The sequence below is a fragment of the Orcinus orca genome, chromosome 2, assembly GCF_937001465.1.
Source record: "Orcinus orca chromosome 2, mOrcOrc1.1, whole genome shotgun sequence".
Classification (NCBI taxonomy): Eukaryota; Metazoa; Chordata; class Mammalia; order Artiodactyla; family Delphinidae; genus Orcinus; species Orcinus orca.
The window spans coordinates 7,368,639-7,392,186 of record NC_064560.1 but is presented as its reverse complement, the minus strand read 5'-3'; the positions used below and the strand labels follow the sequence as shown (position 1 = coordinate 7,392,186).

General features: G+C 46.7%; 1 protein-coding gene across 2 annotated transcripts in view; it reads right to left on the bottom strand.

The window, feature by feature from the left end:
* The window catches only part of FAM107B (family with sequence similarity 107 member B), an 87,193-nt gene extending 72,382 nt beyond the window's left edge, over positions 1–14,811 (bottom strand). Inside the window, exon 1 of one of the 2 annotated variants that reach the window (XM_049706554.1) lies at positions 14,633–14,811. The gene's annotated coding sequence lies outside the window, so the exon portion shown is untranslated. The remainder of the gene's footprint in view (positions 1–14,632) is intronic. The other variant, XM_049706550.1, reaches the window with a different exon arrangement.
* Positions 14,812–23,548: the final 8,737 nt, after the last annotated feature.

Here is a 23,548-nt window from a genome sequence, read left to right as displayed (position 1 = left end):
AAAAAGTTTTTTAGGACGACAGAACTACCTGAGGTTTTTCTTTAAAACATTATTTTTTTTCTGCAATAAAATCATCGCCCACATGCCAGGATGCCGGTAACGAGGACGTTTTCTCTTTCGTTTTTGCTTTTGTTCTTTTGTGGCGGCAAGTGCCGGTCCATGGGGGTAGGTGAGGGTAGGCAAGGCAGGTCAGAGCAAAGGAAGCCTCGTGCTGAATTAGCAGTCAAGGGAAGAGAGTTCTGGTCCTAGATCTGCACTAAGGAGACTTGTAAGATGCTGGTGTCCTCAGCTTCCCTGAGCACCAGTTGCCCATACAGAGCTCCAGGTTTTGGAAGGCCTCGTCCCCCTTCCAAGCCTACAGCTTACTGAGAATGCTCCAGCACGGGCTGATTATTAAAGTGACACACTTCAGAGAAACGGCAGGGTGTGTATTTAAAAAGGACTATGAAATGAGTCATCTGTGAGTAAAACATAATTTATCTCCGTTTAAAAAGTCATGTTAACCTACATGGCGGTGGTAGAGAGAACATCTACCGTCTTACCATTATTCTGAAGAGGCTATAAATAGGCAGTATTTGAAATGAATCAGCTCCACCATCCACCGAGAAGCCCATGCATGCAGCATCTTCCAGACCATACCTGCAGGCAGCTTTGTTTCGAGCGCAAATGGAGAGGGGAAAAAAGCAGCGTTGGTAGCACCCATCATTACAGATTCAGCTGCATGTCTGACACAGGAAGCTCATGAAGAACTGCAATTTAAAAGGATTTAAAATAAACAAATAAAAACTTCTACCTGGGCACCTATTCGGAGAGCTGCCAAGCCAACTGTTTTTGTTTTATCACAAACTGTTTAAAGTCACCCCTGGACCAGGGTACAAACCACATCCAAGTAGAGATTTCCCTGGATGTTACCAGGGTCTCCGCACTTCCCCGCTCCGTTATGTACTCAGGTGACACAGTTCATGCAGTTGAAATGCCCCCTCTCTGGCACCCACACCGGGCTCTGTGTGGGCAGCATGGGCGGAAACACGGTGAGAGCCATGCAGGCTTCAAAACGAGAGCGTACCGCTCAACACCAACACCCTCTCCCAGTTCCAGAGGCTACTTCTCACCACCTCTGCTCCCCACCCACCACCCTTCACACCCTTGCTCCTAAAAGTAGACCTGTTCCTGCCAAGATCTCTGCCATAGGACTGTCCGTAACGTGATTGAAGGAGGAAGGTTAGAGAGAGGAGGGAGTGAAGAGGCGGCAAGAGATGCGCAGGCTCTCGCGGAAGGAACTTTTGCTCTCCAGACCTGCTGCAAGGAAATATCTTGGTGATGTTTTCAAGTACTTAAAGGATAAGTGGTGATCTTCTTTTTTTAAAGAATGATCAAAGGAATTTTTTTAAGTTCCAAAAGCTCTTTTTTTTTTTTTTTTTTTTCCTGGTACGGAGGCCTCTCACTGTTGTGGCCTCTCCCGCTGCGGAGCACAGGCTCCGGACGCGTAGGCTCTGCGGCCATGGCTCACGGGCTCAGCCGCTCCGCGGCATGTGGAATCTTCCCGGACCGGGGCACGAACCCGCGTCCCCTGCATCAGCAGGTGGACTCTCAACCACTGCACCACCAGGGAAGCCCCAAAAGCTCTTTTAAATGCTAAGAATTCAAGCAAAGTTACTTATTGTTTCAACCTTTATTATAGCTAGTGCATCACTTTCCGTTGACTATATTTACAATATATTAGAGCTGGTGGGTTTAATATAGATCTTTAGAGTAAATGGAAAGCCATGGAAAGGCAAAGTTTATGGGCCATTAGGAATAATTCCTTTCATAAGAATAATCAAGTTAGGGCTTCCCTGGTGGCGCAGTGGTTGAGAGTCCGCCTGCCGATGCAGGGGACACGGGTTCGTGCCCCGGTCCGGGAAGATCCCACATGCCGCGGAGCGGCTGGGTCCGTGAGCCATGGCCGCTGAGCCTGCGCGTCCGGAGCCTGTGCTCCGCAACGGGAGAGGCCACAACGGTGAAAGGCCAGCGTACCACAAAAAAAAAAAAGAAGAATAAAGTTAGAATAATAATAATAATATTGATAATAAGAGGACGAGGAGGAGAAAGAGAGGAAGGAAAGAAGAAATGGCGAACGTAGAAGACAGTACCATAGGGTGGATAAACCACATTTTCTGTAGTGAATAGAGTCGTCCCTCAGTATTGGCAGGGAACTGGTTCCAGGATCCCTGTGGATACCGAAACCCATGGATGCACAAGTTCCTTACATAAAGTATTTGCATATAACGTAAGCACATCCTCCCATACGCTTTAGATCAACTCTGGATTACTTATAATACCTAATACAATGTAAATACTATGTAAATTGTTGTACATACAATGTAGATGTTATGTAAATAATTACCAGGGCATGGCAAATTCAAGTTTTGCCTTTTGGAACTTTCCAGAAATTTTTTTTTTTTAATCAGAAGTTGGTTGAAACCACGGATGCAGAACCCATGGGTATGGAGGGCCAACGTAGCTGAGTTCTGTGTTATCTAGGGTAAATTACAGAGAGTCTCTAGGCCTCAGGGTGCTCCTCAGTAAAATACAGTCAATTAAAGTCCTACACCATGGGATAAGGATCACAGAAACGACGCATGTAAAGCATTTAGCACGTGCTTAAGAAACACCCACGTGTCAGTGATTGTTATTCTGGGATGAGTTTTAGTTCCAACTCAACCAGTAACGAGCTGTGTGGTCTTGGGCAAGCTAGTTGACACGTCTGAGCGGTGGTTTATTCACCAAAAGAAATAAGGAGTCTAGATTAGATGATCCCTTGATCTCTAAGGCTTCCCCAAGCTCAAACCCTCTGTGACAATGCAGGGTAGTTTCTAATTTCAAATTCTTTTAGGTTTCTAGTTGTCACACCTTTATGATTTACTGGTCATAGCCACGATTTATTTGATACCAAGGGTCTAGTCAAGGCACAACTCCTAATCATGAGACTGTGCCTGTGGGGATCCTAGAACCGCTTTATGAAGACTGTTTGCACACTGTGGTTTCCAGGAACATGTGCTGGCAAAAGGCAGGCTTGCCTGTAACAGGAGGAATCGATATATTTCCATCCCAGGGGCCTTCAAATGTTGCGACTGTCCCCAAATCAGATTGCTACTGTAACATGTCCCAGTGGCCCCTGGCAGCCGATGGAGCACACACAAATTAAATTCATTTACTACGACCCCCCCCCCACCCTCCAACCCCACCCCCGCCTATAAAAGAAACTCCCAATTACTTCCTGCTGGACACACTGCAATAATCCATCCTTTCTGATCTTAACAATGAAGTTGAAAGCTGCCAGCAGAGGTCCATTTCTCTTCCATCTAGGCAGAACGGAAACTCAGCTATTTCAGATTTATCATCCACCTCCTATATTTTTAAACTCATCAGTGACTTACTTCTTTTATAAGGAAAGATGAGGCATACGTGTCCTTACGTGTCAGGAAATTTTAAATGATTATTGAAGAACATAATCTATCATGGTCTGCACCATCACTTGGCATTCTCACCCATAAACCCATGTCATAATCTCTTAATTTAGGTGATGGCCAAGCACCCAAGTTAGCAAATACGGACAGAATTTAACATTGCTGCTAAACAAGACTTACAATAAAATCAACCTGGCACAGTAACATTCATAAAAGGTGGTGCAAATAGCAATTAGCTCTAATGAAGTATTGAGTATTGGAAGTATTTGCTATGCTTGGATAAAGCCAAACCAATCATTGCTTCTCTGTTAATTCTTTAGCTGTCCCTAAGCAGACACCCTGGCCAGTTTAAATCTCATCTCACACTCACTAACAGGCTCATTAAGAGAGGAGAATCAACAACCTCTAATGAAATGATCAATTCAGGCAACAGTCCTCAATGAAAGCTAACGGACCCTCCGAGAAAGGTTGATGAGGAAATTCACAATGAAAGGATCAAACTCCCAGCACATGGACCCAACGATCAACCTCAATATCACTACAAGGGAGACAACCAGACACCGTCCTGAGACGATGGGACACGAAGTGTACAACACGGCCAACAAACTAATCTTGCCCCCCTAAACCTGAACGTGAATCTATGAAAAATAATAAACAGAAACCTCATTTAAAATGGAATCAGGAAGCCAGAAGGGGGAGTTTTCATGCCCTACCACTCTATGTCAACTGCAGACCCCAAGTAAAAGAGATACCTCTGCATCTCCAACAGAAAGAAGGTTATTACTTTACCACTCAGCAGGAGGAAAGAAGGGTTTCTCTGCCTGGCAACAGCCCAGCCAATGAGAGGCTGTCACAAGTCAGCCAATGAAAAGCCACTATACTTTGAATTCCCAGTTTCCTCCAATGGACTCTTTGTTTATAACAGTCCCGGCCAAATCCTTCTCCTCTAGAAAAGATTGTTCCTCTTCTCTGTTCTCTGGACTTACCTGTGGGTCGCCATAAGTTTTAGGTCCCAAATTGCGATTCTTTGCTGTTCTCAAACAAAGCCATTTTGCTGGGAAAATAACTGGTTGTTTTACATCAACAAATCTAATAAAGCTTTCGTTCTAACTTTCAGGTTACAGAAATACAGAGGTTGGTGGAACACGTTTAAGGAGAAAACTCTCACCAAATCCAGAATGCGGGACCGTCTGCAAGACAACGGACTAGCTTCTTCCACAAAGCAGTAACTTAGGGAGAACAGGATGGAGCATATCAAATGCAATGTGTGAGCTTTGTTCAGACCCTGGTGTGAGAAACCAACTATCAAAAGACATTTTTAAGCTAATGAGGGGTGAAATCAATGCAGGGAAGATGGGGAGTCCTACATATTCCGGGGCTGCCCCACCCCTTGCCTTCTGATGGTCTGGAACTGCAATTCAGCCACTCTCCAATTGAAAGGGCGGGGCCCGTGAGCAGAAACTGAGCCATGGATGGCTGGGCCACATCCAGCTCTGCACAGGAAGGGGAAACTCTCAGTAAGAAGATGCAGGAGATCCTCGTTGGTAGAAAAAGAGGCAGTACCTGGGGCAATCTAGAGAGGAAATGTACAGGTTCTTGAGCACAATTATAGCCAACAGGATTCTAGCAGCCTTGGGCTTCACAGGAAACCCATTCATGTAAACAGCGTAAAATCCATGCTCTGAACAGAGAAGTTAACATTTGAAGCAAGCAGGGTACCTATGAAATGGGAGAGAAGGAAGCAAGATGAACACCCAAGTGTACAGACAGAAAGGTATGAAGTGTTTAAAAATCTTCTCAAAACGTTCAGATATTTGTGATGCACAAAGAACTCCTCTGCAATGGGGAGCACAAAATCCTCCAATATGGACTATACATGAATTGGAAAAACTACTGTTTAAATGCAGGATTGTTACATAGAAGGGAAAATTGTATTAGCATCTAATATAATGACATAAAACACTTTGAAAAATACATGATGCCTAATTCCACCCATTAATAACAAGGTAACAGCCTTGGGAAACTTCATACCAAAAAAATGGTACTTCTGATAAACGTAATATTTAAGACCAACTCAAAAACACAAGCTCTGCCTAATGACATAATTCTGTGTTTGGAATTTGGTGCCACGCTCACACCATACCTAAGGAAGCTCCTTCACTAAAGGATCACTTTAAGACATCATCCTTTCCATGTGATGATGCCCAAACTAAAACGCAGTCATTAATATCCTCCTTAAAGCTACAGTTTTAGATTTACCTGCTAAGTGCCTTATTCCAACTGGGATTCCAAGCCCTTTCTGAGGCTAAGAAGTCAAAAGTTTTATCAAGGGCTTCCCTGGTGGCGCAGTGGTTGAGAGTCCGCCTGCCGATGCAGGGGACACGGGTTTGTGCCCCGGTCCGGGAGGATCCCACATGCCGCGAAACGGCTGGGCCCGTGATCCATGGCCGCTGAGCCTGCGCGTCCAGAGCCTGTGCTCCGCAACGGGAGAGGCCACAACAGTGAGAGGCCCGCGTACCGCAAAAAAAGTTTTATCAACAGGGTTAAGGGAATGTGGAGTCTTGAGTCTTGGCCGAGGCAAAGTTCTGCAGAGAGGAGGCCCAAATTTGATCCCGGCTCTTAGAACCTGGGGCAAGCTCCTTCATCTCTCTACGCTTACTTTCCTCATTTGTAAAACACTAACACTAATGGTACCTCCCACACAGAACTTCTTGGAAGACCACAGAAGATAATGAATGAAACCACACCTGGCATAATCGGAAATGCTCAGGAAATGCTAGCCATCATTATGTTTCATCATCTGAAGGCCCATCTCCCTGGAAATCATTCTCATCAGCACAGAGTACCTCTTTCTGGCCAAGGCAAAAAATGTTCCTTAAGAGCAGACACAGTGTGTCACAATGAATGGACCTCAGAAACACTCTGTTAAATGAACAAAACTGGACACAAAAGGCCACATATTGTATGATTCTCTGTGTAGGAAATTTCTAGAAAAGGCATAACCTTAGACACAGAAGATCAGTGTCTGCCTGAAACTGGGGATGGAAAGAGGAATTGACTACAGAGTCTAAAACTGGACTGGGGTGATGGTGCTCAACAGTACAAACTGACTAAAAATCATGGAACTGTATGCTTGTAATGGGTGAATTGCACGGTATATAACTGATACCTCAATAAAGCTGTACTGAGGGAAAAAAAGATGTGCTTTCAAAGTGCTTGCACAAGTCCTTTCTCACCAATCTATTCTGACAGCAAACTCACATATTCTGCAGAGCACAGCCAAACAGCTGAGGACGCTAGGCTCGGGCCAGGACCAGACCTGGATCCTAATCCTGACCCGGCTTAGTCCTACAGCAAACTTGTTACTTCTCTAATCCTCAGTTTCCACATCTGTGAAATGGCAACCCTAACAGTATTCATGTCAGAGCTGTTGGAGCACATCTATAATCCTCCCCCAAGTTTCCCAGATCAATAAACGGTGCCCCCTTCACCCAGGGGTTGAGGCTAAACACAGAGGTATCACTCATGACTTCTCTCCTTTCCCATATCTGCCCCAATCCATGACCAAGTCCTGAGGGTTCCATCCTCAGAATATTTCAGGTATCCATCCACCCACTTCTCACCAGCTCCACCCCAGTCCTCGGGGACTCACAAAAGCCTCCCACGGGTCCGCCTGCCTCCACTCTGGCCTCTGCAGTTATGGCTGCAGGCGGGTATTTACACACACAAGGCTGATCTCCACCATCTCCTGCTCAGGACCCTCCCCTGGTCTCCTCCAGCCCGCAGGCCCCACCTGACGAGCACCTCTGGCCCCTGGGCCGTTATCCGCCCTTGCCTCTGCACAGACGGACGGGGGTGAGGCTCACCCCTTCCCTCATTCAGAGCTCAAGTTCTCCTCAGAGGGGCCTCACCCTATTAAAAACCCCACCTCTGCCCCTGCCGGACTCCAACCCCTCCACCTCATTTCCTTCACAGCAGTGACGCTGCCTGGAATCACATCATCTACGCTCTCCTTTACACTCTGTCTTCCCACTAGAAGACAAGCTCCACGCAAGCAGGATTTTGACACTGTCCTACCCACGTGCCCCAGAGTCCGGCACAGGGTCTGGCATAGAGAAAAACACGTTAAATACTTGCTGAAGGAATAAAGAACTCTCACAAAGCACTCAGCACAACACCTGCCACACAGGAAGTGCCCAAGAACTGTTAGTTGGTAATAATAAAAATATTTATTATAATTACAGTTCACAGATCAGAATATGGAAGCCCTACGAGGTTACCTGCCTAAGCCAGGTTGCACTCTTAGTCTGACAGTCTAGTACACGTCCACGGTGCCACGTTCCACGAGCACAGAATAACTGATGCTCCCTGCCCGCCCCCAGCAGGAACGCGAAGGACACTGTGGCCAGTCCCCCTGACCATCCTGTGCCCTGCCTCCTCTCACCTGGCAAGAGTCACCTGATCCTAGAAGGGGTGGCTGGCACGCTATTGAACCCTATGGCAGTCCCAGGAACGACAACTGATGGTCCCAAGCGTTCCACCAGGTAAAACGAAGGCAGGCTTCCAACTCACCCTAAGACCACTCTAAGAGGTAGGCAAAGGTGATTATCTGCATTTCATAAATGAGAAAGTAGAGAAAGAGAAATAAACGACCTGCTCGAAAACCACATGCATACTAATTAATGGTGACCCTGGGCCCAGGATTCTGAACATTTTAGAACACTAGGCCTCCCTCTTTCCAACACACTACACTACTCTGGGCATCCGTGAAAAAAGGAAAGGAAGACAAAGAACCCTGACCACAGCTTTATCTGTTTTATTTTATTAATTTACTTTTTTTTTTTTTTTTTCGGTACGCAGGCCTCTCACTGCTGTGGCCTCTCCCGTTGCGGAGCACAGGCTCCGGATGCGCAGGCTCAGCGGCCATGGCTCACGGGCCCAACTGCTCCACGGCACGTGGGGTCCTCCCAGACCAGGGCACGAACCCGTGTCCCCTGCATCGGCAGGCGGACTCCCAACCACTGCGCCACCAGGGAAGCCCCTATTTATTTACTTTTTAAATTTATTTATTTATTTATTTTTTGGTTGCATTAGGTCTTCGTTGCTACATGCGGGCTTTCTCTAGTTGCGGCGAGCAGGGGGCTACTCTTCGCTGCAGTGCATGGACTTCTCATTGCAGTGGCTTCTCTTGTTGCAGAGCATGGGCTCTAGGCACGCAGGCTTCAGTAGTTGCAGCACGTGGGCTCAGTATTTGTGACTCTCGGGCTCTAGAGGGCAGGCTCAGTAGTTGTGACATGTGGGCTCAGTAGTTGTGGCACACGGGCTTAGTTGCTCCATGGCACGTGGGATCTTCCCGGACCAGGGCTCGAACCCGTGTGCCCTGCACTGGCAGGCGGATTCTTAACCACCACACCACCAGGGAAGTCCCGCTTTATCTATTTTAAATGACATTAAGTTGTAAGGGAAAAGAACATTCTAAAGAAAGTCCTTCTATATATACATATTCACAATGACACTCTTAACCTCCTCCAGCACAGGGGAATTTTCGTACCTCTCCATTAGACATCCCGAAACAACTTCTGATTATTTATACAGCGGGAGTTTGTAAGAGCACTGCATGGTTTTGTAAACTCATGAGCATGGATCAGGCCCAGATGCCTCAAAAACCTGGATAAAACGTGAGTTTTAATCTGAACGCTCACAGAGTGCGCTCTGTGTTACATATATACTAATAACGACACAGAAAAGCTGACACCACAGGATCACGGCCTCTCTCCCAGACACTTGGTTACGTCGCTTTATGAAGGGTGCCAGAACCTGTGTCCAAGAATAGAATGAAACATGCCATTTCGGATAGCAAAGCCAGGTTCTCTAAAACCCTCCTGAAGGCGTGAAGGCATCCTGAAAGGTCAGATAAGGAGAGAAGGGAGAAGCCCCTCGTCCTCTGCCACCCCGCACCAGTGTCCCTCATCGGCATCTTGGCATCGTCACCGTTACCAAAAATCTGTGGGCGACAAAGCAAAAGCCTAAACGCCTCTGGCCGGCCACGCTCAGGGACCATGTGTTTGGGGCTTCAGGCCCTCGGAGGTAGATCTTACAAAGTTCATCTCACAAACAAGAGCACTAAAGCCCCCGGGGGCTCTGTGACTTGTGGGGGTCACAAAGCCGGGGCCTGGTACTAACTCAGACACACCTGGTTTCAAAGCTCCAAACTGTATGGCACATTCGTTAACACGCCCCGTTCCCCAACCCCACCTCTTCCGCCCAGGGCTGGCACTGAACAGGGCCATAGAGGCTCCACTATCACACACTTGGCATTGACAACAGAAAGGAGAACAGAGAACGAGGCGAGAAAAATCCTCCAGACAACGCGCACCTACCACCCACCAGGATGCGGACAGCTGGTCTACCTGCACTTTTTCTATCTTCTGCCTAGGCTCTGCAATTCCCCATTTAAGATTTCTCCGTGTAACAACTGCTAAGGATTTATAATTCAGTAGCATGACCAGGAATAGCACTGAGGACAGCCCAGAATCACATTGTTTCATGGCTCTAAGGGTGGAGGGAGCTTTTCTTCACACCACAAAACTCTAAGACTATGCGGTGGGTAGGGAAAATTACTGTCACCAAAGTACGCGTCCCTCCCACCTCTCCCCAGGCACACACAACACAGACCACAGCTACTGCTTTACAACCGCTCTGACCAGCTGCTTGGCCTTAAATGAGATCCTTGGAAGGATGGAACTGCTAAAGAGTCCACCTTGTGTTAAAGCAGCAGTCCTTCCTTTTTCTACATTGCTCTCCATTTTCCTTCCTACAGTTCACCTGAGTCTGGAAAACATTCTTAAATAAGTCTTCCCACGATTTCCCCACAGCCCCCTCTTACCTTTTCATTTGTAACAGAACCTGGGGTGGGAGCGCCATGTCCCCACCACAGCTGGCTTCCCAGGGCCACCGGCTGGCAGGTTTACCTTCAGCAAGAACACGCAAACAAGACTACAATTTCCCAGTCCCTCCTCAATTCTGCCCTAGAAAGCGTCCCAACCCCTCAGCCGAATTCTAAACACAACCGAACAGTCCTCCAAATCTCCTCCGCCAAGCCCCTACACCTTGCTCTTAAACTGATCAGCCCTGGGCAAATCACACTCAGTGCCCTCCACGTCTCTTGCCCTACCCTTCACGCCTCTCCCCCTACCCTTCACCTTAGAGTCAGAAACCCAGTCCCGCAGCCTTAGGTGGGATTTCCATCATTCTTGCTGAGATGCCTTAATTCACAAAGTGCTACCTTCCCTTCACAGCTCTTAATATCACGGTCATCAGACAATGTCTGTGTAACTCATACAATTCTTTAAATATCTTCCTCGCCTGCCCTGCCATGTGGACAGGGACCCCCTGGGACTTGTCAACTGCGGTATGCCCGATGCAAGGGCAGTGCGGGCACACGGGAAGCAATAAGGAAATGTCTGTTCAATGAAGGAATGAATAGAAAACAAAGCTTCCCCCAGCAGCCTCAAAAATAACCACTCGACGATTTACCAGGACTAAGTGGCAGCTGGCCAATCACTTTCTTTCTTTTACTGATGGGGTCTAGGAATCAGCAGCATCAGATGCGATGGAAAGCATCGACTCCTTTTCAGCGGAGCTCCCTAGGTACTGAGTGTAAGGAAAAGTTTAACGTTCAGACGGATGGGGCCCAGCACCTCTTGCACAAGAAGGAAAAGGGGAGAAACTGGTCTGCTTCACAAAGGAAAAGCAAAACAAGGCTAAGCTTAAACAAGGAAATTACACAAAAAAAAACGCAGGGAAGTCTCATCATCAGGTCATCCCAGCACTAAGTGGCCCGGGGCTGCGCACACGGACTCCTTAGCTGCACAGAGCTTTCCCTACATGACATGAGCCCAACGTGAGATGCAAAAACGGGTCAGTGCTCACAGCTACTTTCTCCAGACTTAAAGAAGGCTGACAAGTCAATATCTCAAGATATCCGGGGACTTCTAAAAATGCCTAAAATCTAGACCTCACCCAACCAAACATCCTGGCCCCTTTTCTCCAAACATTTGCACAGAGAATTCTGGAGGGAAGGGGCAGATGGGGCATTAAGAATATGAAGTTATATTACTTACCTACTATGTCCCCTCTTTCCATGCCTTAACCACTCCCCCCAAAAAATCTTTAAAAGTCTTTTCCACCTTTACATGTGGCATGAAATAGCTAGTGGGAAGCAGCCGCATAGCACAGGGAGATCAGCTCGGTGCTTTGTGACCACCTAGAGGGGTGGGATAGGGAAGGTGGGAGGGAGACGCAAGAGGGAGGGGATATGGGGATATATGTATGCATATAGCTGATTCACTCTGTGATACAGCAGAAACTAACACACCATTGTAAAGCAATTATACTCAAATAAAGATGTTAAAAAAAAAAAAGTAATAGGAAGGAAGCGAGAGAGGGAGGGAGGGAGGGAGGGTGGACAGCATCCATCCTACCACTTACAGTTCAGGACCCGGATCTCTCAGAGCACTTCTCTCAAGCACAAACCAAGTCTGCTTCTAAACATCCCATGAATGGAATCTCCAGGCAACAGGGACAGGTGTCTGGCCATCACAAAGAGCCATACGAGTCTGTAACCCTGGACCACTCCCAAACTTTTCTCTCCACCCTGCGAGGCAGCAGAACTTTTAAGAGCAAAACAGCTCAACTCTAACCTCACGTCCAGCTTGGCTGTGCTGCTCAGACTGTTCAAGGTCATAGCAGGGTTGAAAAATGAGATTGAGAGATTCTGATGGCCCCTATTTTAGTTTCTTTTGACTTATGGTTGGATAGAGGTGCCATTATTACAGCAGATTACACACTTTACACACTCACAGGTCACTGCCGTTGACCCTCCATATCCACAGGGTATTGGTTCCAGGACCCCCGAGGATACCTAAATCCGCAGATGCTCAAGTCCCTGATATAAAATGGTGCAGTAAAATGAATACAGTCGGCCCTCTGTGTCCGTGGGTTTGGCACCTGCAGATTCGATCCTTGGTTGTTTGAATGTGGGGATGTGAAACTTGGGGATACGGAGGGCTGACTGTACTGCACCATAACCCGTCCAAGCACACTCACAGATTAAGGAGCCCCACGTTAGAAACAGGAACAAAGATTGCACCTGACAGTACCTAACCACAACTTCCTCCTTGTAAATTCTTCTGATTTCAAAAAGTATTGCATCATCCTAGTGATCAATCTAGTACTTCTAACAGTTGTCTCCAAAACCTCTTTTTAACTTTGCATATTGGAGAAATTATATGTCGGAACATTTTACAAGTGGAAAATAAAAGTATGTAATGACAAAAGCATTCAGTGGCTAAATCTGGGGTGGAACAATGTGTTTTTTGTTTTTGTTTTTTCACAGAACACAGGCACGTGGCGCAAGGTCTGTTAGAAGCAAGCAAGTCACCAGCTACAAAACCATGGCTATTCCTTGTTCTACAAAGAGTTCCTTTCCATCACATATTTCTCATGGATCTCAGAACACAATTTTATTTTTTTGAATATGTTAAAAGCCAAAAGGTTTACTTTTATTAAAAAAAAAAGCCAATCTGAAACTACTCCTGAAATCCAAAGAATATAGTACATTAAACGCTTCTATCTGTCCGTTCTTCCCTATTAAGTGGAACTTGCATTGTTTTTTCTCTTTCTTCCCTCCCCCTTCTGTATAGGTGGTTATCTGCAAGGCTATGAGGAAATACATTTCAAACGACTTGTTGGCAAAACACTGCTGTAGACTACGGTTATTAGAGATTGTGTTTTAGACTGATGAGAGTGGTAAAGATTAATAATCAGTAACTCCCTGATTTATTCATTCACACACATGCATTTCCACACCATGGCTGCCAAGCCATAAATGAAGCAAAGATGCCTTTATCCTCCGGGTATGTTTGGGTGGTTTGGTACATGAGTGACTTTTTTTTCCCCTCTATTTCTTTTCAATTTTTTAATAAATATATATAATTTTATACTTAAAAGTTTTAAACTGGAAAAGACTAGCACTAAGAAATCTTCTCTAGACAGGCCCTCCAGATACTATTTCAACTTAAAGCAACTTGGACAGCTAAAATCTCCAAAGTGATGGAGAGGGCACATGGCCGGCGGAGAAACTAAGTACCTGTTAGCAAGAAATCCTCAAGTTAAAAATATAAAGTCTAACAGGCCGCATTCCGGTTTTCTGTATTTATGTTGAATATCAAACTCATTTTCATTAAATAACTTTGCTCTACTGTCATTAAGTCAAGTCTTTTCACGGAAGGAAACGTATGCTATCTTGCTGCAGAGAAAAAGATACCGCATTTATCCTCTGCGGGATTCCGCTTCGCATTTCAGAGGGACTGTTACCATCCCCTACACAGCAAGTCAAAACTTGGCCAGACGCATCCACGCCATCCCCGAGGGACCTGAAGATGCTTGAGGAGAAGTTAAGAGAACCAAAATTTTAGGACTCCTTGGGGGCAGACGCCACCCAACATACTGGGTTCACTGGAGTAGCGGGAGCGGAGAAGAGGCAAAAATAGAAAAGTTACTTGCAGACTGTTTGGAAACAGTGCCCCGGTCACCTTTAAACCAGCGGCGCAAAGCCCCCACGGCCCCTCCTCTGTTTGCCCAGGAGGAGGAGGCTCCGCGGCGCCCGGGGCTGCAGGGGGCGAGCCGGGCGCCCAGGGCTCGGCATCTGGCCGCGCGTGGCGCACCCGGTGGGCAGCGCATCCCCGCTCCAGGCAGGGTCTCTCCATTTGCAGGGCCGAGGAAGCAACAATAAGCCGAGCGGAGCGGCCGCTCAGGCTCGCCTCCCTCGCGGCGCCCACCCCCCCATCCCCTGCACTCCCGAGCCTCGGGTACCCCCGCGCGCGACTCCTGCCACGCCCCGACCCCGCACCCCGGGCTCGTCCCCGGCACGGCGCGGGGTGGCCCGGGCTCCCCTCACGCCCACCGCCCGGCGCGCCGTCCTCCAGCGCACGCAGGGACCCCCGCCCAGCGCCGGCCACGGGGAGGGGAAGCCCGGCGGCCCTTCCCGCCCGGGGTACCCTCGCGTCAGGGGTCGGAGCCGGGCGGCCGACCGGCCGGCCGCGCAGTGGCCCCGGCGGGCACCCCGCCTCCCCCGCGCTCCCAGTCTTTGTGTGCAAAGTAAGTGCGGTAGGCGAACCCACCTCGGCGCGCGCACAAAGGCGCGCGGCTCCCTCCGCGGCGCTCGCTCCGGGCGGCCGCGGCGGCGCCCAGCGGCCCGGCGGCTCAGGGCGGCCGGGAGGCGGCGCGGGCGGCGGCTCCGACTGCGGCTCCGACGGCAGCGGCGGCGGCGGCACGGCCAGTCCGGCGCAGAGAAGCTCTTTCACACCCCGCGGCCCCGCGCGTCCGAATTAAGCGGGCAGGCTGGGCGGAGCTAGGCTGCTGAGGCCACGCCCCGGACACGCCCCGTCGCGCTGGCTGCAGCTCGGCGCTCCGGACCGCGGCCCGCGGGGACTGCGCCGGGAAAAAGTCTGTCAGTTTGATACCTGGAGGTTTTCGTTCTGTGGTTTTAGTTTGGTTGGCTTCGGAATCTCTCAAAGCAGAGGGAATATTGGAAGAAAAAAACTGAGTGTCACCGGATGAGAGAGAGAGAAATGGGAAATTAAAGGTGACAGGCGCCCGTTTGCGAGGCCCACAATCAAAGATCTCTCTCTGTGTCTGTCTGTCTGTCTGTCTGTCTGTCTCTCTCTCTCTCTCTCACACACACACACACACACACACACACACACACACACACGACCGCAAGTATTCGGGACTGGTTGGTTGGTGGGTGTCTGGCCTCCATCGCCACTCCACTCCTGTGACATTCAGAGAGACTGTCCCCATTGAAATTCTGACAACACGTCACCGAAGAAAACTCAGAGGGACACGGAATCAGATGTACTGTCCAGCCAGAGCCTGAAACCCAGTGACCTGGGAATTTGCTCAGACTCCTCCCCCTCGCCCTCGCTCTTCAAAGGGTAATTGGAGATTTAAACTTATGCGAAGGGGGTTTCCTGGTGGCGCAGTGGTTGAGAGTCCGCCTGCCGATGCGGGGAACGCGGGTTCGTGCCCCGGTCCGCGAAGACCCTACATGCCGCGGAGCACATGGGCCCGTGGGCCATGGCCGCTGAGCCTGCGCGTTCGGAGCTTGTGCTCCGCGACGGGAGAGGCCGCAACAGTGAGAGGCCCGCGTACCGCGCAAAAAAAAAAAAAACTTGCGCGAAGGAGAAAAGGGTTTGTTTTTTTCCCTCTCGGATTTTCGTTTTTCTCAGCTCCCTTACAGCAAATCGCTTCTCTGCCCAACCCCGAGACTCTTAGATTACAATCTACGTGAATCACAGCAGGTAAAAAAATGGGAGATATGTTTCAGAGTAACAAACAATAAAGACAGCAGGTAATGGATTTTAGAGCAAAAGCTTTTGAATTTTCTTGGCAACAGATAAATAAGGGCTTATTTACTGGGAAGCTTTTCTGACTGAAACAGCTTGGGTCACAATCACACAGAAAAGTCATATCAATTATGGATTTTGGTAAACCAATTACTTACTCCAAAAATGTTGGAAAGTCACAGTACTTCAAGAGCCTGGTCATCCCTAGGCCTTGAAGCCCACTGAGGGGTGGGGTCACCTGCCAGAGGATTTAGCGAGATGGGCTCCTTCCCAGCCCAAGAAATTGAACTGTGTGAACTTTATCCACGGTGTTTCCCGCAAGTCTTACTTCCCTCCCATTCTTGGGTTATGTTGGTTCTGTTCTTCACAATGGATACACCAGTCACTAAACCAGAACCTGGGATCCAGCCTAGATTTTGCCCTCACTCCCCACAGGGGAGACAATTCCAAGTCCTGCACGTTCTGTGTGACGGCTTGATAGCCCTTCCAGTCCCCATCCCACTGGCTCTGCCCCAGCTGGCCTTTGGGGTCTGTCAACACACTGTGGCGGTAGCCCCCCAGCTGTCCCCAGACCCCAATCTCACATATGCTTTTCCTCCAAACTGCTTCCCCAGTGAACATTCCACTTGCACATCTGCTCTCAAAACCCTTTAAGGGATGCCCACTCCCTACCACATGACCAAGTTCAAGCTCCTTCGTACGGTACCCTGTAGAGCAGCATACATCTTGATATCACCTTGACGACTTCCCTAGGCTCTTGCTGTATCCCCCAAACAAACACCCATGGTGCCACTCAGCCAGAGTGTTGTATTTGCTAAACGGCCCTGTTTTGTGACTATGAGGACTGGATGAAAGAATCTGTCACCTGTTAGGCTTTTCTATGCCTCCCCTCTACCCAGCACACCTCCATACCCCCCCTACCCCCAAGAGCTTCTCTCCTGTCTGAGATCCAAGTTGCTCTGAGAAGACTTGCTGACCTGCCCAAACTGAATGGACCTTTTCTGCCCTTCCCATACCTAGCACAGCCTTATAACTAGTGCACTGTATTATAAATATGTGCTCTTGGGGCTTCCCTGGTGGCGCAGTGGTTGAGAGTCCGCCTGCCAATGCAAGGGACATGGGTTCGTGCCCCAGTCCAGGAGGATCCCACGGGCTGCGGAGCGGCTGGGACCGTGAGCCATGGCCACTGAGCCTGCGCGTCCGGAGCCTGTGCTCCGCAACGGGAGAAGCCACAACAGCGAGAGGCCCACATACCGCAAAAAAAAAAAAAAAAAAAAAAAAAAAAAGTGCTCTCCTTGAGCAGAGTTTATACTTGATAGATACACATATCTTTACATCCTCCTGCCTAACCCAGTATCTGGCAAATAAGAAATGTTAGGGACTGAATTTTGTCTTCCCCAAATTCATGTGTTGAAACCCTAATCCCCAATGTGACTGTATTTGGAGATGGGGCCTTTAGGGAGGTAATTAAGGTTAAATGAGGTCATGAGGTTGGGGACCTAATCCAGTAGGACTGGTGACCTCATAAGAAGAGGAAGAGATACCAGAGATCTGTCTCTCTGTGCACACAAGGAGGCCATGTGAGGACACAGCTAGAAGGTAGTCATCTGCAAGCCAGGAAAAGGCCTCACCAGAAACCAACACTGCTGACACCTTGATCTTGGACTTCCATCCTCCAAAACTGTGAGAAGATAAATGACTGTTGTTTAAGCCACTGTTATGGCAGCTCAGCAGACTAATACAAGAAGCATGCATTAGATTCTAGACTCTTAACACTAGAAAAGCATGGACCCACTAGTGAGCCTATAATGTACCCCCCCCTCAAAGCAGCCTGGACAAAATACTATGATGCCAGGGCAGTGGACAGAGTGTCTAGACGTGATAAGTGACCACACAGCCTTTTCCCTGCCCTGGTGAGAAACAGCTTATTCCATAGACTGAGGTATTAATGCCCAAGGATCTCAGCCTTGGCCTTACCTTTGTATCAGGAACCATTATTTCTTTTAAACCAAAAACAAAAAAGTACGTCAAATATTTACTTTGAACTTCTTGAATCAAAGCTTTATTAAAAGACAGGATGCCAACACCCATTCATTAACTCTACTGTTTGGGGCTCGTATTTCACATTCCTGAGAATCTTAGGGGGATTTTAATCCAGGCAGGATCAAGTATCCAATTTGGCTTGGGGCCCCTGGAGTCACTGTGGGTGGACTCTGGAAATAAGAACTTAAAGATTATGGACCAGAGTGATATTTATACTTGTATCCACAGCCTCTATCAACAGTGCCTGGACCACAGTAGAGGCATGATAGATGTTTGTCCAATAAATAAGCCTGGATTTTCAGGGCACAGCTAGACCTCCCAGGAGTATGTCAGGTGACACCTAACTCTCAGCCTGAATCTGATGTCCTGTAGATTCCATATTCTGGATGTGGACAGAATCCCAGGAAGGTCAGGTGAGCCCGTGGTACCTCCTTGGGTTTCTACTATTGGGCTGACACACTTCACCAGGTATATAGAGGCCCTTTGCTCACTTTCTCCACATACAAAACAAAGAAAATGCTCCCCTGAGTGGCTTTTGAGTCCTTTAACCAATCACTGGTGATAGATTCTCTAATCGTACTTTACGGCAAAACATACATAATAATTTTCCACCTTATAACACTCACCCGCAAGACCACCCATACACTCAACTTTAACCTCATCCTCTTGCTTTGACATAGGGGGCCTTTTAAATTCATTCCTAAGGAAAAGTGAGGAAAGCAGAGATGAACTTGTGGGGACATAAAGTGGAACAAAGCAAATCAACTTGGAATGAGATATGTTGTCCTTTATCTCCCACTTGGTCATTTTCCTTATACACAATCTTGAAAGAGTTGCTTTATGCCTGAACCATCATCCTGCAGAACTCCAAACGGATGAGAAAGGCTTAACATTGCCCTAGAGGAGGGAAATTTATTTTTATATGTATACTGTTCTGTATCTTAAATTTTGCACTGTGTTAGTGACCATTTGAATAATCCACTCAAAAAGACAATTTGAATAATCCATTCAAAAAGAAATAAAATCTTAATTTTCAATTCCTATTTTTAAAGTCATGTTCTTTAATATCTGTATCAGCTATCTATTAATGCCTAACACATCACATCAAAACATAGTGGCTTAACATAAGAATGAATGATTTGCTCACAGTGCTGTGGGTTGGCAATTTGAATGAGGCTCAGCTGGGATACCTTGTTTTTGCTCTGCTTTCTGTTCTGTTTGGCTCTACCATGCGTTTGGCTGTCACTGGGAGGTTGGCTAGGGAACAGCTTGTCCTGAGTGACCTCAAAGTCCAGATGTTGACAGGAGCTGTCTGCTTGGGTCCCTCAGGTGCAGGCTCACGGTGACTTCCTCCCAGGGCAGCTGGTCCAAGAGGGCGAAAGAGGAAGCCATCAGGCCTCTCGAGGTCTAACCTCAAGGTCATCCTGCTACATTCTGTCATTCGAAAATATCACAAACCTAGCCCAAATCCAAGGTTTGGGGGCTCCACCCGTTGATGGTAAAGCGGTGGTCATATTTCAAAGGGACCTGAGTACAAGGATGCTATGTATGATTGGAGGAGTTGTTGTAGCCATCTTTGCAAATAATCTTCCCCTGCATCAGAGTTAAGAACTCCAGCATGGAGGGTAGCTGTGACAGGTGATAGCAGTCGTCTCAAGGGAAATCCTGATTATAAACCAGCCAAAACCTTTTGCAATTAAACATAAAACCCACAACAGATTCAATAAATTGCTACTGGTCTCACGTCCTGAACTGAGAGATTAAAGTATGTATGTGGTTTCTGCTTTTTTGCTTCTGGTTTCATATAAGAATGAGAGGCGGGGAGGAAAGGACAAAGGCTTTAGGACGCTAAAGAAGCTAAGGCTGACCAGGTTCTAAATCAGTGTATTAGTTATCTGTTGCTGCATAACTAATTACCACAGAATTAGCCCACATATATTAGCTCATCACAGCTTTAGTCAGGCATGGCCTGGATGGATTCTCGACCCAAGGTCCCACAAAGCAGAAATCAAGATGTTGGCAGGACTCATGGCTCACTTCATCTGGAGCTCAAGGTCCTGTTGGCAGAATTCAGTTCCTTGTGGTTGTAGGACTGAGGTTCCCATCTTCCTTTGGCTGAACTGGGAGGCACTCTCAGCTCTTAAAAGCTGCCCACATACCTTACTAAGGAGGCCTTTTCCATCATCTAGTGAGCAAGCACCCATCAAATCCTTTGGTGCTTCTAATCTCTGCCCCCCTTCATCTCCACCCACATCCATCTCTGCCTCTAGACTCAGGTTTAGAGTGCTCATGTGATTAGGTCAGGCCCACCCAGATCATCTCCCAATCTTAAGGTCAACTGATTTGAGACCTTCCTTTGAGTTGCAAAATCCCTTCCCAGCAGTACCTAGATTGGTGTATAACTGAGTAACTGGGAGAAGGTGTGTGTATACCAGGGGACAGAATTCTGCCCATACAATCCAGAATATAAATAGATGGACTGATAGGCAGATGGACAGATGTTCTTTAGTATAAAACTTACAGATGTGAGGGTGGGCAGAAGATGGAGGCCTTGGGGAGGTATCACATACAAGCTCCTCAGCTACTTAGGTAAACCAGAAGAAGCCAGGCCTAAGAAGGAATCCCAGTTAGGTTAATAAGCTAGCTCCCACACAGCTCAAGGGGTCGTAAGTCTTCATTAAACTGTGATGACCTGACTACTGAAAAACTAGGAAAAGAAAACAAAGTTAAGAATACGGCACACTAATTTTATCACTTAAACAGCATAATAATATGCACATAAGTGTTTCCTTGATTTTGCTTAACTGCTTTGCACCATTGTTGCATCACACTAATGCAATATTCTATAACCATGAAGATAATGCTTTTCAATGAAGAGACTTATAGAACTCATTTGTGGAAGTGTTTTGTGAAAAGATGTATGGCTTGCCAAGCAAATACAGCGTATATGTACCTTTTAAAATTAGTAGTACTTAGAAAGGATCAAAATGACAGACTCAAATCAAAAAGCATGCGCTATAAGCAAGATCATGAGCTGTTATTTTATTTATTTATTTATTTATTTATTATTATTTTTTTTTGCGGTACGCGGGCCTCTCACTGTTGTGGCCTCTCCCGTTGCGGAGCACAGGCTCCGGACGCGCAGGCTCAGCGGCCATGGCTCACGGGCCCAGCCGCTCCGCGGCATGTGGGATCTTCCCGGTCCGGGGCACGAACCCGTAGTCCCCTGCATCGGCAGGCGGACTCTCAACCACTGCGCCACCAGGGAAGCCCCATGAGCTGTTATTTTAAAATAGCCTCTTTGCATGAGCATTTGTGAGCGCAGGAATGGAATCACTTCATTAAATATGCTAATGGTACCACTAAGAAAAATGAACACTCTCCCCTTTAATAGTTAGTTATCTGCTACAAAGCATTTGGCAAACTCCACAACAGAGCCGTGCTTCATAGTGTAACTGAACACTATGCCATTTCTAGACAGTTTAAAATTCAGGAGAGTTGTCATTTCAAAACCTTTAATATATGAGTTGCCTCAAATGTTTGATTTCCTTTTTCACAAAACACTTGCTCTTTGTTATTCATAATTTTAAAATCAAAGGGACTCTATAATATAATGGTGATTAATATCTGCAACTAAATATCACCTAAGAGTCAAAAGAAACAGCTGTTAGTCACATAAACAACTAGGGCATGATGCAAAGATCTGAGTTTTACGTCTTTTTCTTTACATAAATCCAAAACCAGAAAAAGAGGATTTCCTGACTGTCTTCCTGTACATTAAAACTAAAATCTCTAAAAGCAAAGGGAGGGGAAAAAACACTCAGATGCTCATCCTGTCAAAAATATTAAGATGTCTTAATAGTAAATATTAATGAGTAAACAATCTCTGCACGTAAGCATAATAAAGATAATTCCTATATGCTTCCTGATTCGAATAACTAGCACAGAAAACAAGTGGCCAATTCACTGAGAACACTCTACATTTTGCTTCAACTTCTTTTTCTTCTTGCTCTACATTCCAGATACAGTTCTAGCAGGAAGTATCCCTTAAAATGCTTGAATTGGTAATAACTAGTTGAATGCCATTTATATATACTTACCTGCCTTTTAAGCAATGCAATAAAGTAAGTCCATGGAATTATAGAAAAAAGACTAGGCTAGGGCAGAAGGGATCTAAATCTTGGCTCTGCTACCAACTAGCTTTGTGACTTTGGACAAGATATTTAACTCACTGCAGGCTATTTCCTCTGGACTTATTGGTTAATGATTTTATTGCAACATAAATCTAGATAAATGCATGTTCCATGTAAAAATTACAGCACTATTACGCACACACACACATGTATATATACATGTATATAGAGAGAGGTGTGTGTATACATATATGCTATATCTAAAAATTTCAGCATTAATGGTTTTTCTGCTGCTGTCCCATCTTGGCTGCAAAGGGAGGACTGCTCAGTCCACTCTGGGCTTGCACCTAAAGTCCAAAATGCAGTTAATGTTAAATCTTGCCAGAGAAAGCTTGCTTATTAACCCTGCCTAGAGAATTGCCATACGTTTGAAGTGCTAATGATTCCTGTGCTTTAAAAGATGCTCTTCGAGCAATAACATTCTTTTATGTGTTCCACCAAATGCTACCTAATATTAACTGTAGCTGGATAATGTTAAATTAATAAGGAGCTAAACTTGATAAGGAAAGAGAGAAAGAATGACTGACAAAAGGGCAGAGTCCTTCGGGGGTAGCTGAAGGCTCGTTTCTGGAGATGTTTGGTAATCCTCCCCAGGCGTTTCTCAGTCACCGAAACAACCTGCCTTGGTTCTTATTCCAACTTGACCTGACGACTGCCCTTCTGCAAGTCAACAGCTGAGACACATTGCAAGAAACTCTACTTTGACATGCACCTGCTTTTCCCAGATCGTTCCTCTCAACAACTGCTTCAGCCATCTGCTCTCATCTACATGAGTGCATAAACAACTACTTAAAAGGATAAATGAGAGAAATACAAAGGTAGAATGAAACTTTTTCTTTAAAAGACCAATAAAATGGACAAAACTTTGTCCAAAATGATGAGAGACAGAAAGAGAGACAAAGTCAAAATAATATTAGGAATGAAAATGGAGGCATAACTATTGATACTCGAAGATACTCAAAAGAGAATACAGAAACACTAGGGACAGCTTTATCTGAAAATTTAAGTGAAATGGAAAAATTCCCAGAAAAATTCAACTTGCCACAACCAACTCAGAATGAAATAGGAAACTGGGAGAGTCCCACATGCTACTGATGAATGGGATCAGCAATTAAGATTTTCTTGCAGAATAGGAGGAGCCCAGTACTATGGAAACTGATTTTCAGAATGATTAATGATATTCATGGCTCAGAGATATGCTTAATCTTTCTGAGAGACAGCTTATCAACGTGACCAATTAAAAGCAGAACTTCCCTGTTTACTCACAACTTCCCTACTCACCACCCCCCCTTATCAAGAGGACCCCTGACACTATCAGTCCTACCACTTTAGGTAATCTTCATTTCCTCTCGGGCCCTACGTCCACTTGGGTCACAAAACCAATCCATTGCTTTCACTATATTCCTCTCATATCCACACGTTCCTCTCCATCTCTAGCAAATTCTGCCTGGAC